Source organism: Saccoglossus kowalevskii, chromosome 3, assembly GCF_978046115.1.
Source record: "Saccoglossus kowalevskii chromosome 3, keSacKowa6.1, whole genome shotgun sequence".
NCBI classification, from domain to species: Eukaryota; Metazoa; Hemichordata; class Enteropneusta; family Harrimaniidae; genus Saccoglossus; species Saccoglossus kowalevskii.
Window position 1 is genome coordinate 10242512 of NC_140643.1, and position 6721 is coordinate 10249232.

General features: G+C 34.5%; 1 non-coding gene across 1 annotated transcript; it reads right to left on the minus strand.

The window, feature by feature from the left end:
* Positions 1–5746: 5746 nt before the first annotated feature.
* Mir315 (microRNA mir-315) lies at positions 5747–5847 on the minus strand. The gene has a single exon (NR_037556.1). It is a non-coding gene; the product is annotated as a microRNA mir-315 (primary transcript).
* Between the last annotated feature and the right edge of the window lie 874 nt (positions 5848–6721).

A 6721-nucleotide genomic window follows, 5' to 3' on the forward strand; every position in this document is an offset into this window, starting at 1 on the left:
TAGATTGGCTGTTTTAGGACTTTTTTCATTCGTGAGATAAAGCGTGATATATATGACATTAGACTATGCACTGTTATTACCAATACATTGTATCAACACATGTACACATTTTACATATTTACCTAGATTTTCCTAGGATGGACGTTTGTCTGATAGTAGTGCATTATTGTGTAGTAGCTTATGACATCCTTAAAACAATGTCAAGGAATAATAATGTTAATTTTGCTAATATATGAGTTTCAATAGTTATAGCATAATGCGCTTCACATTTATCAATATATGAGTTTCAATAGTTATATCATAATGCGCTTCACATTTATCAATATATGAGTTTCAATAATTATATCATAATGTGCTTCACATTTATCAATATATGAGTTTCAATAGTTATAGCATAATGCGCTTCACATTTATCAATATATGAGTTTCAATAGTTATAGCATAATGCGCTTCACATTTATCAATATATGAGTTTCAATAGTTATATCATAATGCGCTTCACATTTATCAATATATGAGTTTCAATAGTTATATCATAATGTGCTTCACATTTATCAATATATGAGTTTCAATAGTTACATCATAATGCGCTTCACATTTATCAATATATGAGTTTCAACAGTTATATCATAATGCGCTTCACATTTATCAATATATGAGTTTCAATAGTTATATCATAATGCGCTTCACATTTATCAATATATGAGTTTCAACAGTTATATCATAATGCGCTTCACATTTATCAATATATGAGTTTCAACAGTTATATCATAATGCGCTTCACATTTATCAATATATGAGTTTCAATAGTTATATCATAATGCGCTTCACATTTATCAATATATGAGTTTCAATAGTTACATCATAATGCGCTTCACATTTATCAATATATGAGTTTCAATAGTTATATCATAATGCGCTTCACATTTATCAATATATGAGTTTCAATAGTTACATCATAATGTGCTTCACATTTATCAATATATGAGTTTCAACAGTTATATCATAATGCGCTTCACATTTATCAATATATGAGTTTCAATAGTTATATCATAATGTGCTTCACATTTATCAATATATGAGTTTCAATAGTTATATCATAATGCGCTTCACATTTATCAATATATGAGTTTCAATAGTTATATCATAATGCGCTTCACATTTATCAATATATGAGTTTCAACAGTTATATCATAATGCGCTTCACATTTATCAATATATGAGTTTCAACAGTTATATCATAATGCGCTTCACATTTATCAATATATGAGTTTCAATAGTTATATCATAATGTGCTTCACATTTATCAATATATGAGTTTCAATAGTTACATCATAATGCGCTTCACATTTATCAATATATGAGTTTCAACAGTTATATCATAATGCGCTTCACATTTATCAATATATGAGTTTCAATAGTTATATCATAATGTGCTTCACATTTATCAATATATGAGTTTCAACAGTTATATCATAATGCGCTTCACATTTATCAATATATGAGTTTCAACAGTTATATAATGCGCTTCACATTTATCAATATATGAGTTTCAATAGTTATATCATAATGTGCTTCACATTTATCAATATATGAGTTTCAACAGTTATATCATAATGCGCTTCACATTTATCAATATATGAGTTTCAATAGTTATATCATAATGCGCTTCACATTTATCAATATATGAGTTTCAACAGTTATATAATGCGCTTCACATTTATCAATATATGAGTTTCAACAGTTATATCATAATGCGCTTCACATTTATCAATATATGAGTTTCAATAGTTATATCATAATGCGCTTCACATTTATCACCATTTCGCCTACACACATTTGTCTTTCGCATACATGTTTTAGTTAGCATTTTAGCTAATATTTTATCTAGTTTAGCCACTCTGTGATTTCGCTAATTCAAGATGTAGCTAATTTAACAGAAACTATATTCTCGTGATGACAAATTGATACTTTTGCTAAATTAGGATTTCTTCATTGAGTCAAGATAGATAGACATGAAGCTATTTCAAATTGTTTTACTGCGTTTTTCTTTTCAAATATTTGAAAATCAAAGCTCGAAAACAGATATCCTTGAAAATATAGAACCCACAATTATAAATGCTAAAAGAAGAAGCCTGTTTCATATGAGCCGCCCTTTAGAGATATTGCGATCTCGTGAAAAATATATTATTAGTAACGTTGGTGGCGCCACACTACTAGATTTTAAAATACGTTTATACGCGGGAATGAGATTATAGCGATTTTGTTTGTATTCGAAGGATTACCACTATTCTAAGTAAATGAGAACTTTACAATAATAATTAGAATACAACTACGTCATAATTAGCATACGACTACCTGTCACGTGTTACTTGATATTACTGATTAGTGACACAGTGTAATTTATGCAATATAAATCAAGAGGTGACTGCACATGCAGTAAGTCACGTGATCTTTATAGCGGGCTCGACAATACTTCAAGGCGCGCACGTCATTGCTTTTGTTAGAAAATGTTTTATTCACAGCCTGTGTGTTACCATAAACCGTTATTCCAACTTTAATCGAAAGACATATTCATCACCGAACAATTTGCCACAACGATTCTGGTTGGTTGGTTTTACCTCAGTCACTTCAACAAACGATTGCCATAGTAACATGCGTGTTATTTCTCGTTGCCTGACAATTCGGCACCGTAACATAGCACCTTGAACTGCAATGGGACATTCCGAAGGGGCCAAGTTGGTGGGTGCCGTGAGAACGCTTAACGTGGGACCTATCCAGGCACGATTTCACGCCGAATTGCCAACAGTGTTAACATCATAGCTCAAAAAGTAAATGGAATAAAATAAAAAAACAAGTTGAACAGGATATTCTATTAGCGTGTCTTTTGTAATGCCCTAACAATGTCCGATGGGAACCATTTGATTGGGTCATAGTCTATATTCTATATAGTGTCCAGATTTTTAGCACGCCTTATAAACAACTATCGTGCACATTCACGTCTATGAACATGAACTTCGACTCTCCGTTATTGTAAAACTTAGCGTACCGAGAAAACTATTGTGATAACTATTTTTGATCATGTTTAAATAATTCTGTTGGATATTTCAATAAATATTTATCGTGAAACATAAACCTTATTTTGGTACTAAGTATAGCAGTGTTCGTTCGAAGTAATATGTGCATCTAGCAGTTATAAAGTCCGAGGCGCATGCGTATATGCGGTTAGCATTTTTTCATCAAACGAATACTTCTATGTTTGTTATATACATACGATCTTTTCAAAAATAAATCATAATATATTATCGAGAAATAATGTGTGACAGAATGATGTAAACATGTTAAAAATATTGTTGACTACTAGTATATATTTTCATTGAACTCAGTTTATCACATGATGTAGTTATTATGGTGAGCTCAGTGACGTCATGTAGATAAAGAGTCATGATTGATCCGAATTGACATGATACATATCGCATGTGAACACTATAAGAACAGACAACTGGTCAGTGTTTACTGCGCTGTCTCGTGATTTAACGTGATATGAATACACCCAGTAATAGGAATATTTAAACATCGTCATCGTGTTGAAATTGTGTGTGCTTGACTTTACAGTGATGCATATATTACTTAGGCCTCACCAGAGATACATTATCAACTATAACCAACTTCAAGGTCTGCATGATTTCGCAAATTCCCAGGGATGTGTTGCATTGTCATTACTTTGACGTTAGTTGTCACTGTGCGATGAGACAAGTCATACTTTGGGTCGTGTTTGGACTCATCAGTAACGACAGGCAACAAAGTTTATCTTTGTTTTAAAAGACCATTTTACGAATACACACCACTACACTCACAAACATATTGCAAAAGTAATCCATGCGAATTCTGAGAGTAAGAACCGCTGAAAAATAACAAATGTTCAGATAAGAAAGTGTGTGCCAATGGGAGACACTGATTTAAAAGGGGCCGTTTCTACGACAACTAAGATTTTTCCTCGTCTGTTTGCTCACCACAAGTCCCAGCATCGAATTGGCGCTAAATGTATTAAAACGTGACACACAGCATAATCCAGCCATTATTATACTATTTTCAAGATTGACGACTAGATCTGCCGATCTGTCAAACTGCTGAGAGGGGTATCTCCGTATCTCGTGAACAACTATTTTTCTTCACCGTATCTGAATTACGATCATTTTGTGGATACAGAGTTCGTATCCAAGTTGTCTGTGAGTGGAGAGGTCGTATTCAAATTGCCCCTGTGTGAAAACTTCTTGTTAATTTTTTTTTGTAAGAGCTGAGGTCGTGTACAAGTTGTCTGTGGGTGGAGAGGCGTATCCAAGTTGCCCGCTATGTGTGCAGAGGTCTTCTCCAAGTTTTCAGTGTTAAGGTTGTCTGTGGGTGTTGAGTTCGTGTACAAATTGTCACTGGGTCATGCGTTCGTTCTCAATTTGACCGAAGGTTGAGTTCCTTGATAAATTCAGTCGTGAATTTACCGAGGGGTGAGTTTGTACTAACTTTGAGTGGGAGGAACGCGGCATTGAATACTGGCATGACTAAACAAACTGACAGTTGATGAATAGAAAGTAGTGGAAGTAATGTGCATTGTGTCAGTCTTATCACATACTTGATTACACTTCAATTAAATGACCTCCCAGTAACATCACCTATTGTCGACAGTTCCATACCATTGTGACTCAGGCCAACTTTAATTGGAAAAGTTCGTTTCATATATCCTTCACTTTCAGTCAGTTCTCTTACATTCAACACTGACAATTATGTTTTGCCCGCCTACATTCTCACATCGTTACTGGAAATGGCCGTACATCATCTCTTCTAGATTATAATACAATTACACCGGGACAATTTTTAAATTGTTTAAAAAGTACATTTTTTACTTCTCTTTTAATGTTACATGTATACGAACACCTCCGTACGTGGTCTCCGATATTGTCAAATACACAGAAAACTTTCATATACAGATAAATGTTGTCAGTTTTAAAACCTTAACGCCAACTGTTATATTGGTAATAAATTAAAGGTTAATTTTGACTGGGGTAATTCAAATTTTAGTCGAGTCCTCGCTTGGAAATACTATCCATAGCAGTGACCTGCATGAGATTATTCACACTTGGTTGGCTGTTATTACAAGTGGTAATTTACATACATTTCAGTCTATTTTTGTGTATGTATAGCCGGGCATAAGGTCTAGATTCAGCAATAGCCTGCAGATCTGTAGCGGTTTGAAAACCATTGATACACGCACAATACTCGTTTCTACAAAGAACTCTATTGGTGTGAACATCGACTAGACGCGCATACTTATCAAACATAATACTATGAGTGGAAAATGTCACGGTGCCTTTGCTCTTCCAGACGATTGTAGAAGGGAGAGTTTAATCCCCGATGAACAACTTCGATTTCCCCAACCTCCCTTATTCAAATACGATTTGCTCTGCACAATCACAAACTGGTGATTTTTGACATAGTGTGTATAATACAAAGTGAACTTTTAAAATAAGGATTTACATTAGCTAATGAATGTCAATTCAGTATCGGTGTGGGTCAGCCATGTCCCCTGTTTAGTAAAATATATGATTAGAACGTTAAAACTACCAGTTGATATCATTGATTAACTCCCGAAATTAATAATGCATTTTCACTTGGTTTTTACCCAAGCACCAGAATTGTCAGTCTTGTCTTGTCTCAGAAGCACTGCAGGCTAAGTAGGAGAGCTGGACCGGTTGAGATGAAAACTCTCTCGCTATTTTTAATTGTTACCCGAAAGCCGACCAGAAGCATAAGGCTTTCTGAGCAACAATCAAAACGGCGCCAGAGTCAATGTGAAGGTTGGGTTGAGAGGAAATCCGTAGTCCCAGACGACTTGCATTATCCGCCATCTTTGTTGAAGTGTACATGGGCTCTGTGGAGTTGTGAGTGAATTCTATAAACTGTAGACTTCTCGTTTTAATCAGTTCATTTCGAGTGGTAACACGTTTTATAATTGACAAGTCTTTCAGAAAGTATCATGTATAGACGTACAATACGAATTGTTCTCCTTGTATTTTCACAACCCTATATATATGAATAGTTGTGGGTCGCCAATAGAGACCCATTCAGCCACATACATATCACCACTATGGTCCTTTCCCACTTTCTTTCAGTTGCTGCGTCGCTGTGTTTTTCAAATCCATGCATATACACGATTGGTTTCCATGCAAAAACACTTTCAATTGACCTCTGAGTGAGGGGACGCTTCCCCGTCATCCAAGATCAGCTTTAGCAATTTATGCGAACGGGTTGTTTTACATCAAACTCATTGTCAAATAACTGGGAACTGAAAAGACAACGACAATCATACAGAAAATGAGTGAAAAAACAAATATTTGGGAGCTAAGAATCGAGAGAATTGGTCACAACCATTCATATAGAAAATTCCGCGACAGAAGACAGCCGCCATTTTATCAGTGTATGTTCGAATATGAATTAAATTCCATTGCTGAGAAAGACACTCGACTCTATGTCACATTTCACCAGGCGACGAACCCGCATTACGTCTCAACCATAAAAAGGTCAAACAATTCGTTATTTGTGACATTTTAAAGCTAATTGTTATCCCTTAAATTAAGCAATGCTTTTTTTTTACTTTACACATCTTCAAATATTCTTAAAACATATTCTTCTCTAGAAAACACCATGTAATATTTGTAGAGCTGATGTC